Source organism: Dermacentor silvarum, chromosome 9, assembly GCF_013339745.2.
Source record: "Dermacentor silvarum isolate Dsil-2018 chromosome 9, BIME_Dsil_1.4, whole genome shotgun sequence".
Taxonomy (NCBI): Eukaryota; Metazoa; Arthropoda; class Arachnida; order Ixodida; family Ixodidae; genus Dermacentor; species Dermacentor silvarum.
The window spans coordinates 66,970,818-66,984,198 of record NC_051162.1 but is presented as its reverse complement, the minus strand read 5'-3'; the positions used below and the strand labels follow the sequence as shown (position 1 = coordinate 66,984,198).

Genomic DNA, 13,381 nt, shown 5'->3' with positions numbered 1-13,381 from the left:
TCACTTCAGTGGGCACGTCAGCTGGCCTCCCATCCGGATCATGCTAAACCCGCTGCTGCTTTTTACGCAGATTTTGCTCCTAAAGACAACGGGCGTAACCGCTGTTGACAAGGATTCTTCATGGCCGTTTCTTCGCGCCGCCATCGACAGCGCTTGCGCACCTGATACGCCCGGATACCGGCTCATGTGGATGACACCGCCATCATGTTCTTCGGCACCTGTCTTTATAAGAAGCTCGCCGCTAAGGGATCACTTCAGTGGGCACGTCAGCTGGCCTCCCATCCGGATCATGCTAAACCCGCTGCGGCTTTTTACGCAGATTTTGCTCCTAAAGACAACGGGAGTAACCGCTGTTGACAAGGATTCATCGCCGTTTCTTCGCGCCGCCATCGACAGCGCTTGCGCACCTCATACGCCCGGATACCGGCTCATGTGGATGACACCGCCATCATGTTCTTCGGCACCTGCCTTTATAAGAAGCTCGCCGCTAAGGGATCACTTCAGTGGGCACGTCAGCTGGCCTCCCATCCGGATCATGCTAAACCCGCTGCGGCTTTTTACGCAGATTTTGCTCCTAAAGACAACGGGAGTAACCGCTGTTGACAAGGATTCTTCATGGCCGTTTCTTCGCGCCGCCATCGACAGCGCTTGCGCACCTGATACGCCCGGATACCGGCTCATGTGGATGACACCGCCATCATGTTCTTCGGCACCTGCCTTTATAAGAAGCTCGCCGCTAAGGGATCACTTCAGTGGGCACGTCAGCTGGCCTCCCATCCGGATCATGCTAAACCCGCTGCTGCTTTTTACGCAGATTTTGCTCCTAAAGACAACGGGAGTAACCGCTGTTGACAAGGATTCTTCATGGCCGTTTCTTCGCGCCGCCATCGACAGCGCTTGCGCACCTGATACGCCCGGATACCGGCTCATGTGGATGACACCGCCATCATGTTCTTCGGCACCTGTCTTTATAAGAAGCTCGCCGCTAAGGGATCACTTCAGTGGGCACGTCAGCTGGCCTCCCATCCGGATCATGCTAAACCCGCTGCGGCTTTTTACGCAGATTTTGCTCCTAAAGACAACGGGAGTAACCGCTGTTGACAAGGATTCATGGCCGTTTCTTCGCGCCGCCATCGACAGCGCTTGCGCACCTGATACGCCCGGATACCGGCTCATGTGGATGACACCGCCATCATGTTCTTCGGCACCTGCCTTTATAAGAAGCTCGCCGCTAAGGGATCACTTCAGTGGGCACGTCAGCTGGCCTCCCATCCGGATCATGCTAAACCCGCTGCTGCTTTTTACGCAGATTTTGCTCCTAAAGACAACGGGAGTAACCGCTGTTGACAAGGATTCTTCATGGCCGTTTCTTCGCGCCGCCATCGACAGCGCTTGCGCACCTGATACGCCCGGATACCGGCTCATGTGGATGACACCGCCATCATGTTCTTCGGCACCTGCCTTTATAAGAAGCTCGCCGCTAAGGGATCACTTCAGTGGGCACGTCAGCTGGCCTCCCATCCGGATCATGCTAAACCCGCTGCTGCTTTTTACGCAGGTCAGTAACACTTGTTCTGCGACTAAAACGAGTAATCGTTGCCTAGCCCAGCTGACGTGCCCCCAGAGTGTTTTGTGCCTTTGTTTGTATGTGCAAAAAAATGTCATTTCACTGCTAATTTGTGTGGTGACATCGAACCCAACCCAGGCCCCACTACGGAAAAGTTGCTAAAACAGCTTATTGATGGTCAAAAGAGCATTCATCAAAGATTCGACAACATTGAAGCTAAACTAAAGGAGGTCGAGGCATCTGTGGCAATAGTGAAGGAAGTGGGGGTGAAGGTTTGTTTTCTAGAGAAAGCTATACAAGATGTGGAGAGAAGATTAGTGGATATGGAAGACAGAAGCCGCAGGAATAATCTTATTCTTTTTGGCATCCCTGAGTGCACAGAAGAAACAACGGCATCCCTGACAGATAATGTGGTTTCTGACTTATTTATGAACACGCTCAGTGTTCAGGTTTCTTCAGTTCAGCGAATACATAGCTTTGGCCGGAAAAGGTTGAACAAACCACGACCAATAATATTGAAGCTAATCGACTACCGAGAAAAAGTAAACGTGTTGAGAAACAGCTTCAAGCTAAAGGGAAAGAACATATCCATCTCGGAAGACTTTTCTGCTACCACTAGGTCAATTAGAAAGAAACTCTGGGATAGCACTGCTGACATTAGAAGAGAGGGTGGCAAAGTAAAACTCGTCTACAACAGAATTAAAATTGGCAATGATGTGTTTCAATGGGACTGTTACAAAATGCAACATTCTGTTGCCTTAATGTAAATGCTAGAAGCATAGTTAACAAAAGGGCCGACCTTGAAAGTCTCATTATTGCATACAAACCACACTTCACAGTTATCACCGAGACATGGTTACATCAGGGCATTGCCGATTTCGAGATTATACCTACTGGTTACGGCATTTACAGAAAAGACCGAGATTCCAGAGGAGGTGGTGTTGCAATAATTTTCGATGAGTCACTAACTCTGTCTCGATTGCCTGATATAGCAGGAATTGAATGTGTTATCTTGAAGGCCAATTTGCACAATTCGAGTTTAATCATCGGAGCCTTTTATCGCCCTCCAACCGCTGGCAGCAATTTCTTTGAAAGCCTGAACGAGTTCTTGTGTGGGCATAGGAATCATTCGGGTTACCTTTTGTTAGCCGGCGACTTTAATGTCCCAGATGTGAACTGCTCAGATGACTTTCCCGAGGCACTTTTACCAACGGCCAAACATCTTGTCGATATCGTTCTGCTTCACGATCTGTCATAGTTAGTCAAGCTGCCTACACGAGTTCAGAGCGGATATTCATAAACTTTAGATTTGTTCCTCGCGAATTCAAAAACTCTCTCTCGCCATCCAATTGTCAGCATTTTTGATGGAATATCTGACCATAAAACAGTGTGCCTGACAATGAAACTTAATCCTGTCTCGAAAGAAAAACACGAAAAAAAGCTCGTTCCTGTGTTTGCACGCGCCAACGATACCGAAATGTTAGATGCCCTGGACAGTTCCTTTTCGAATTTTGTTTCTGAGTATCAAAGTAACGCCTCTGTCAACACTTTGTGGAACCGCTTCAAAAATCTAGTTAATCTGTGCATAAACAACTTCGTTCCGACAAAACGCTACGTGAAACGTTCTTCTAACCCCTGGATGACGCGGGAGGTTGTTCGTATAGGGCGCAGGGTTAAAAAGGCTCGAAAAAAGCATCAGCTACGCCCTTCATCGTTTACAGTTGATAGGCTGTCTCAGTTACGCGTAAATTTGAAAGACGCCATTAAACAGGCGAAAGACCACTACCAAACCGTTCGCTTAAAAGGGTTTCTTGTTTCCTCGCCGCACAAGTTCTGGCGTTATCTATCCCCCAGGAAAAAACCATCCATCAGTCTTATTTTGCAAGGGATCGCTGTGACTGACCAGGCGTTAATCGCTGATGCCTTCAATGATTACTTTTGCTCGGTTTTTACCTGCGACGACAGCAACGTTCCATCCTTCCCTGGTTTCGACGACAAACCACCCATTGACGATGTTCATATAAGCGAAGAGGGCGTCTTTTCGCTCTTGCTTAAATTGGATATTAAAAAGTCGCCTGGTGTTGATGGTATTCTCACTGTCTTTCTCTACCGATACGCTGAATGGTGCTCAAAATACCTATGTCTAATATTTAGGAAATCACTCGCCAGCGCTGAACTACCCCACGATTGGAAACAATCCATCATTACTCCCATTCCAAAGGCAGACGATAAGTCACTTGTATCGTCGTATAGGCCTATTTCCTTGCTCTGCATTTGTGCTAAAACCCTTGAGCATATCATATCCAAACACCTGTCGACATTCCTCGAACAGAATGACATAATTGACAACCGTCAGCATGGCTTTCGCCGAGGTATGTCTACCATCACTCAGCTACTCGAAACTATTCATGACCTTACGTTGGCTATCGATAAGTCCAGTCAAATTGATATCATATTTTTAGACTTCGAGAAAGCTTTCGACCGCGTATCTCATTCTAAGCTGCTCTCAAAATTAAGACCAATACTTAAGAACGACTCGTTACTCGCATGCTTTGCAGCCTACTTATCCTACAGGTCCCAGGCAGTCACCGTTGGCCACACAACTTCTAAATATGCCTCTGTGCAATCTGGAATCCCTCAGGGCTCTGTACTAGGGCCTTTATTGTTTTGATTTTTATAAATGATTTGGTTAGGGATCTTCCTGTTGTGGCACGGCTCTTCGCTGATGACTGCATTATTTATAAAGAAATCCGCACTCCGGCAGATCAGGAATTATTAAACAACGCGTTAAATTGCATACACAGATGGTGTTCCACGTGGCAAATGAGTATTAACATCAATAAAACAGTGGCAATGCAAGTAACACGTAAGGTTCAAACCTTTAAGTTCACGTACGTCCTCAATGGTACCATTCTATCTGAAGTAACGAGTTACAAGTATCTTGGGCTACTAATTACTCATTATCTTCGTTGGAATGATCACGTGACCTATATAGTTAGGAGAGCTATGCAACGCTTAGGATACCTACGTAGATCTTTAGGTAATTCAACAACAGAAATTAAACTCTTGGCCTATAAAACTTATGTAAGACCGATCTTCGAATACGCCGCAGTAATTTGGGACCCCCATACAAAAACTAACATCCAAAAACTCGAGAAAGTACAGAGGAAATTGGCTAGATTTATTTATAACTCTTACAGTTGGAAAACATCCCCTACAGCCCTTTTGCAGACAGCTAACTTGGAGAGCTTGGAAACAAGGCGGTATCGTGATAGACTAAAACTTTTCTATTTATTGTATCATGACAAATTAGGAATAGATAAGAATTTATACTTTCAACCAGTACAGCGACGGCAAACTCGATCCTTCCACTCCAGGAAAGTCAGTGAATACTTGGCCAAAACGAATGCTTTTAAGAACTCATTCCTCCCGCGTACAATCCGTAACTGGAACGACCTGCCCGCTGAGGTGGTCGAAAGCCCCACTATTTCGTATTTCATGTGCGCGCTTGAATGTTTGCGATAAGTACTTGCCTCCTATTTATCATGCGTATTTGTCATGCGTTTTCATTCATGTGCGTTCGTTCCTTTTTTGAACTGCTGCGATATCGAATACAGCTTTGTCATGCGCAGTGTCGAGTGCTGTCACACGTCACGCGCAACGTTAGAATGCTGTTGGTACGGAAATTTTGTATCCGTGTATTGAACTTATTGTTGTATTGTTTCTTGTTTTACTTAAATGAGCTGCGACTTTGTATGCTCACTTTGTTATGCGCAGTGCCGAGTGCTATTACGTGCAACGTTAGCATGCTGTTGATACGGATTTGCTGTATCCTAGCATTGTTTCACTTATTATTGCATTAGTTCATACCCACTCCTGCCCAAGGCCTGACATTCAGGCCGGCAGTATGTACCAAATAAATAAAATAAATAAATATGTCACATTCCTCTGCAGCAGATCTTGAAGCGCTCTCTCGCCACATGTTTTATTTATAACCAAAAGTTAACTTGTTAAGCATTGAAAAACTCGCGCTTTCAATTTAGAAGCACTCTAAATCCTCTAGACTGTACGCATTCTGTCCGGCACCTTGGATCAGTCGAAACCACTTCATTCGACGCGGTCTTTTTATCATACAGGACGTCCACACTAAAAAGCCATTTACTCGCCCTATACAAGTGTGTTGCATACCTTATTCTGGTGCCATTGTTAACCGCTGCAATTGCACTCAGTCGTAGTGATGAAGTCACTCTTTTGACCTTTATATTTCGTACCTATATATAATACTACTGTTCAATGGGGGTAGCAAAGGTGTTATCAGTATTGCAAAAGGGGAAACCAGCAAAGCTCTGAGCCGCCTTTGAAGGGATCCTAAGGCGCGGGTGTGTGAAGTTGGATGGGTAAACTACGCATCTGAAATATCGATTTTTTTTACCATGACGGCGCCCTGGTATTTCTGAAAAAAAAGGGGGAATGAAGAAACGACAGGTTTGAAATTCCCATGCTATAGCACCTCGGGATATCTTAGGCTATAGACAACTTCTGCTAAGCACTTGTTAAGAACATCGATTATAAAGGTTGTTTTATTTTAGAAATCGTACAAACTGACTTCTCTGGAGATAAACACACTTACTGAGGCAGTAGGTGCTCTAGAGTCTCGCGGTTGAATGCCGTACTGCAGGAGAAATTCTTTGAGATTCATACAACTTCGTATCCTTTCGCTACAGTACTGACTGTTGTGGCCCTGTAAATACATTGACGCACGCGAAGACTCCCAAAATATATGTACTGCCTGAGACGCTGCTCAAGTTACCATATACGAATGTAGCACGTAGCGTAGTGATTATAGCTTCCGGCATGCAAATTATCTGAAAGACATGACTATTATATAGGTGGTAGTAGTAAGCAAGAACTCATAACACTGTATTTGACACTTACTCATTGAATTTTCTCGCATCAGTAAACAAGAGTTCGTTTCCCGTGTCGCCCGTTGTCTTGCGCTGTCATGGGAAAATATGAGCGTAGCTAAAGAAGATGGGAATCTTCGCTGTGATCAACATCACCACTCAGCATCGTTCAACCGCGTCGATGAAGTCGTCTTGTACACTCCAGCCCGCAAACGTGGATTATGTGAAAAATTCTTTCAACGATACTTCGGTCCTGAAACCACGCTCGAAGAGCCATTAACCCTGAAGTATCTCATCGCACCTGTCCACTCTGCGTCCGATCACTGTCGTCGAGGTACAGAGACTGTTAATTGCTCGTTCCCGACGTAAATTGGCAGAACAGGTGGATGCTCACTCATATTCACTCGCCAATATTTTCGCAGGCTTTGCGCTCAATCATGGCATGGGTGACTCACACCCGTCGACACTAAGTGACGATATTATTCGCGCTCACTCATGCTTACAAAGGCTCACTAGCGTTCACAGTCACTTACATTACACACTTCCCTGCACCCGCCCAATGTCATAGTCGCGTCCACTCCCATTCCCCGGCACTCGCATACATACGTCCACTGACGTATGTATGCAAGCAGTCACTAACCTGCATACGTCCTCTCAAATTGGCCAGTACTCTGTTTTACTCAAACTCACGTGAGCCGCTACTCACTTCTGCTCATATTCTTGTCCAGTAAAACTCACCGGCACTCAGTCATACTCACGTCTACTGAGACACCTTTCGTCACTCACTCACGAACGTGGAGCGAGTACAATCAGAGTACGAGTGAGACATTATCTGGACCTATATTGCCCGAATCCCTTCATGGCTCAATGATAAGCCGTTCTGTTGGCCGCTTTCGTTAGATGGGAAATCGTGTTCCTTATCGCTTTCATTTTCTATAGTCATCATGATTATATATCTATTACGTAAAGTCTCTCTGGGAGCAGGTAGATTAGAGCGTTCATTCGGACATTGTTTTACGCACATATAGTTGCGCACGTTAGCGTGCTGATTGTGAGGCCCGGTTAAGAGATGAAGATTCTAGGAAAGAGCAGTGACACGACCGCGCGCATCAGTTTAGAAGCCTACCACATTAGGAAGTTCGGTAGCAAGCTGCTTCAGCACCCCTTCCCTTGCTCTCTTTGATGCTGAATTTCATCTTCTCGATGCGGCTATCGGGGTTTCAGATTGGAAATAAAAATAATTGTTTGCGTCTTGTTGCGCTTGGTTGGCTGCTTTGCGCTTGCGTTGTTGGCACGAGTTTACCCTTGTTATGTTTTCCTCCTTTCCCTTGCTTCAACCTGGCATATATAAGGTGCGCTATCCTTGCCAATAAAACCAGTTGTTAGTCAGCGCTTGTGTGTACATGTCTCCCTTTATGTGGTCGTCTGTTTGCGCTGTTGCCCGAAGTTTCAAGATGTACCAACTCGCCCAAAAAGAAGTATGGATGATTTACAATATAGATACTCATAGAAGTACACTCGAGAATAGGTGTGGAAAACCTAGCATAGAAACTATTTAAACATATTGCAAAGAAATAATCTCAGATACAGAATCAAGTGACAGCGTTTGTTTTAAATTATAAAGGCTGTAAGAGCTGTTACGTATTGGGCGGTAGAACGACCGCCGGTAGTCCACGAACGGATGACCAGCACCGAGGCCCGTAAGATAATCCACAGACGTTCTGGCTGTTGGCACACGTGTCGGCGAGCGTGGCCGTCTTAACTGAAAATAGAAGCGCGAACAAAAGATAAGCACTGGAGACATAATAGAGTCATACATCTTGACTCTCTTCACCGTTACTCCTCGTGTTTTAAAAAAATCTCAAATATATAGTAAACAGTGTTGCGCAAATAATCTTTCAGGCAGCTGATGCCAAAACATGGTCCTTTTAAACATTTCAGGTTGGGCTGCTCACATGATGGCACACGTGTCGACGGCATCATTCGGGACTTCAAGTCAGACTCCTCGACGTGTCCGTGGCAGGATGGCTACATTATGAGCTACATAGAAGAGGACAGCAGGAGCTTTCAGTTCTCTTCTTGTTGCAACTACATGATGTCTTTAGTGTCATGGTACGTGCCTGTGTGGAGGAGGAGGGAGGAAAGAGCTAGGCAGAAGGCAGGGAGGTTAACCAGAATAACGTCCGGTTGGCTACCCTATACCGGGGTAATGGGAAAAGGGAACACAAGTGCCTGTGTGGAAATGTTTCTTTAGGCTTATGGGTTCTTCGCTGCAAAATTCCCGTCAATTGGTCGTCCTCACGCGCCCTGTTCAACGCAACAGGCTTGACTGTTCTTGATATGTATCAGCGGCAGTGCTTTGGGGTAAAGACACTGTTCCTGTATACAACGCAAGCTTAGAAAACTGAAATCTGTGCATGCAATTTCATTGTCACGCTCATCACAATGCCCCTTCCAGACTAGTAAAATTATTGTAGAGTAGATTGAAAGGTAAATATTGCGTTGTCAAACGTTTTCTAGAAAGGCGAAAATTTTCTTGCTAGAATGTTTCCACAACATGTAAGATCTCTCAAGTTTATAGTTTAGTTTTCTTTAATTATGCATTTGGAATACAGAACAACGTGCAACTTGCTCGTAACAAGTGACAGTGGACCACACAATGCTTTTAGTCACGTCCTGTTAGTGCTAAGAGTTCATAAAACCTTGCCTAAATTGAGCTTGTGCATCCCGTATATTTAAAACATGTGGTACTTGTAAGTGTGTAAGTCTCAGTTTAGGCACACTAGTGGCTAACTTGAATTCCACTTGTGAAATTTTTGCGTTGTTTCATCTACTTGGAAACATGGTTTCTATTTAGGTCAGCCGAAGCTGCTTGTTTAAGAAACAATGAGACAGCCACAATAATAACAAGAATAAAGAAGAAAATCTACTTGCCCGGACAAATGCTAGATAGAAACAAGCAATGCAGGATGACATATCCTACACTGAAAGACACATACTACATGGAGGTAAGTTTCTTTTGTACATTAGTACGTCGAAGAGGCACTTTTATAGTACAGTTCCTCCTTTTTCTCACCCTTTGCTTCTTGATCTGCAGAAATATGGTGCCCGACAGTGCATTGCCCAGTGTTATGTCAACGGGAAACAATTTAATGCTGCCAGCTCACACTGGCCAATGCTTCTCATTGACGGTAGCGTCTGCGACGACAAGCTCAATATGGTATGTTCTGAGAACTCATACTGCGGGTTAACTCATTCATTTACAGCGGAGCTGTTATACGCTAGGTTCTGGCGGTTTATGTGCGTAGGCAAAAAAGATGCGGCCGCCCCAGAGCTCACGACTGGCCAATCCCGGTTATAAGCGGTAATAAAAGCGTATCCCCGGCTATACACCGGTCGCGTTTAATCGCGGTAAGTGTCAAAACGTAATTTGATAAAAATATCGTAATAAAAATTTAGGTGACCTCCCTCTAAGTTGTCTTTAATGGCACTAGCCCCTAGACCTTAGTTTAGCGCCCGTCCTTCTCCTACCACACACAAAGGAGCAACTGACGACGTGTCCTAACGCGCCGGCGGAGCGCGCGTTAGAATAGGAACAATGAATGGCTCATATCCTCTTAAGCAATGCCTCATACTCCCGTAAACGCGGCCACCCGATTACGACGACTTAAGTAGAAGTAGTAGTAGAAAAACTTAATTATATACAGAAACTGGACGGACTCCTACCCGAAGCCGTCAGAGAGGGTAGGGTTTGAAAAGCGGTATTTGTGCAGTAGGGTGGTGCTACTATTCCAAGGCGCCACTGGCACGGGCCATCCGCTCAGCACATTGTATCAGTCGCAGATGATCTTCCAGGGCCGGGCTAGACAGCAGCGCCTCCTATTCGTTGCATGTGCCGTTTGTTTCGTGTTCGTCTCCGTGTTCTGCACACTCCCACGTGATGTGAAAGAGTGTTGGTGTTGCTTCGCACCACGGGAATATGTCTTTGAAGAGAATGGAAATTCCAGGCTGGAATGATGAGCGGCAACTGGAGCCAGCTGTGGACGAAAACGACGACGAACACGTGAGCAGTGGCACGAGCGTGTTCGCGTGGTTGCGCTGAGGGGCGCCAATGAGCCAGCTGTAGAAGAAGACAACGACGCTCGGGCCATTACTGATGACGATACATGATGATGAGAAAGACCTGACGGTTAATTGGCCCTTTCCTTAACTAAACTTGTGCTCCTATATCATATCTATCCTAAAGAACTCTTAACTTGAACCACTATCTCCTTTTCGATGGGTTTTTATTACTATCACGGTTTCGGAGACACCTCAACTTCCGGTTGCTCCGAGGCCGACTTCCGGTGTGTTCCTTGAGAAACATTATGTCGCTAGGTTCTAGCACCATACAAAAGTAAAAGCAGAATAGACACTGTTTAGTATGGATGGCGGTTTGACGTCACGGGCTCTATAGGCAATCCTTGTAAGCTTATCTCCCGTACAATGGGTAGGCTGCAAGTGGGGAGGACTGCAGAAGAACAGCGTGCATACGAAGGAACACCTTTGTGAACAGAAGCGGGAATGTGCTCGGCGACGGCGGGCGGCACGTGATACGGACGAATATCATGCCGCAAACGCTAAGCGTATGCACGTTTGGTTGGATCACCCCTACCGACTCCCCTCCCATCGTAATTGTGGGTGATTACAACATAAAGGTGTCTCGGACAGAGTGAAAGTGATCGTGCATGGCGTTTTCCTTGGATAGGTTCGGCATTAAATGTTACACAAACATCAGTGTGCCCACGACGCGTCATCAGTCGTCTATAGACCGTGAATACAGTCCCGCTATTCATCCACCTTACAGACTGGAATGGCTCTGAATTTTTTCTTCAGATTTACTTATTTGTGGTATTTTGTTTATAACGTACGACAAGCCCTGTAAAAGCTGAAGCAGAAGGGGTAAAACGTACATACAACAAAAGCCAAGAAGGCCTATAGAAATGCGATACCTAAAGGACAATAAGCTTGAACAATGAAATAATTCAGTAAGGAGAATAAAGAATTGCTAAGCAAATAAAAATCCAAATGAAAAGAGAACTCGGAAAATGCGCAACAAATAATTAAATAAAAAAACTTACCTATAAAGTCCTAAAGCAAGTTTAGCCACATATTTGGTCAATGCAGCAGTGCAACATAAATGTGATGCTGGTAAATTATTTCAGTCCGTTGCTTTAATTGGAAAAACATAATGGTGGAAACGCTTAGCTTTGGCGAGATAAAGCGCTACAGATTCAGTGTTCTGACGCTGCGTTTGGCGTGCCACAAGTGGCTTTAGATAGCTTGTGGACTAAGACGTAAATACTAGTTTTTAAGCGAAAAAATAAGTGGTATTCTGTGAATTTTGCTTCGTAACTGCAACGTATAAATGTTATGTGCTTCGCATATTGGGGAGTAAATTGGCAGTATTCGAAAAAAAAAAGAAATGCTGGCTCTCCGTGATCGAGAGAAGATGTAAGCATGAAATGGCTACCGGCAAGTCAGATTGGTGTTGCGAAGCAGGCCTGAAACCTTACTGAGCCGAAATGAACCTGTTTTGAACTGAACCTCGGTGCAAGTCTCGTCTCGGCCAAGCAACCATCCGCGGTGCGGCGGAAGCTACCGGCCTGGTCACGCAGCGTGGCGCCATCTCTCGAAGGAGGCAGCGCAAAGCCCGCGCCGCGGAACTCACGGACGGCTGGCGTTGAAAAGAGCACAGGCTACCCTGTCCCAGCGCGAAAAGATGACAGTCAAGTGTATGACGCACTGTATTTGCCTTTTGAACGCTTCTATAGGAATTGACAAATTAAACTTGAGCGTAGTAGAAGTTACAGTTACAGCTTGAGTGATATTGTGAACAAACATTAGGAAGAAATGGGAGCCAATACTTCTTTAAAACTTGTTCGGGCGCTAACTAGAGTATATAGTGCGGTCTCGTAGAAGGGGTTGGGGGTCAGAGACCGCATTTCCTTATCTTTCGACTGGTTGCCCGGATTATCTCGTTTTGCTTTAGCAACGATGCCCGGATGCTCTCTCCCACTTCTCGTCTTGAGTGCCCGGATAACGGCTCTAGATATTTGCTCAAGGCCTCTTGAAGGTCGCCGACAACGGGAGCTAAAACCATTTCATGCGTATAAAAAAAACACTCTGACCGCTTTGCGTTACAACGTCGGTGGTAGTTTTGGTGTAAGGATCCTATTCGGCACATGTATTTTCTGTTGAAGCTGCATGACTGAAGTATTTGCTAAATACTCCCTGTGTCGCAGTTTGAGCACTCACTCGCATCTGTTTGATATATCGAACGTGGTCGAATATATGCGTTAAATATTTTAAACACAAGGACTACAAACTGTTTTCATAAACCTCTGCTTTTATGCGAGTGTCACGGGAGCCAGTTTTAATTTGTACCTCGAAACGGAGTTATCTGAAAGTCAACTTACTTACGTCACACACATGCGTGTGCCAGGGTAAATTATTTGTGATTGTGGTGTCTAAATTCACGTACTGATTAACCCATGTGAGAGGTTTGCAAGCAGCGCGGTAGGCATGCGATAGGCGGTAAGTTATTCAGTAATGTTTATAAATACTGCGTTGTTAGGACTGAGTTCTGTATTTTTCTCACCACGCTAAGGTAGAATATTTTCAGTGTTGCAATTAGAAGTCGTTTTGTCTTCATGGATTGTTACCTAATTAAAAAGTAACCAGTAGTTTTCAGACAATGTAATTTGTAGATGCGTAGTAATTACGTTAACAATGTCAAAACTATTACTAGGAATAACAAAGCAACTAAAGCATTACATGGTGGGACAGCGGAAGTAACATGAAGCTCACTGTGAAAATAATGATCAATTGCTCGCCACATGTCATGTAGGAAAAACTGAAGTATTTGTTA

The 13,381-nt window shown here is 45.1% G+C and overlaps 1 protein-coding gene across 1 annotated transcript in view; it reads left to right on the top strand.

Moving 5' to 3' along the window:
• LOC119465283 (uncharacterized) overlaps positions 1-8,552 on the top strand; it is a 35,327-nt gene extending 26,775 nt beyond the window's left edge. The window contains exon 11 of the mRNA XM_037726080.2: positions 8,413-8,552. The gene's annotated coding sequence lies outside the window, so the exon portion shown is untranslated. The remainder of the gene's footprint in view (positions 1-8,412) is intronic.
• The last annotated feature ends 4,829 nt before the right edge of the window (positions 8,553-13,381 follow it).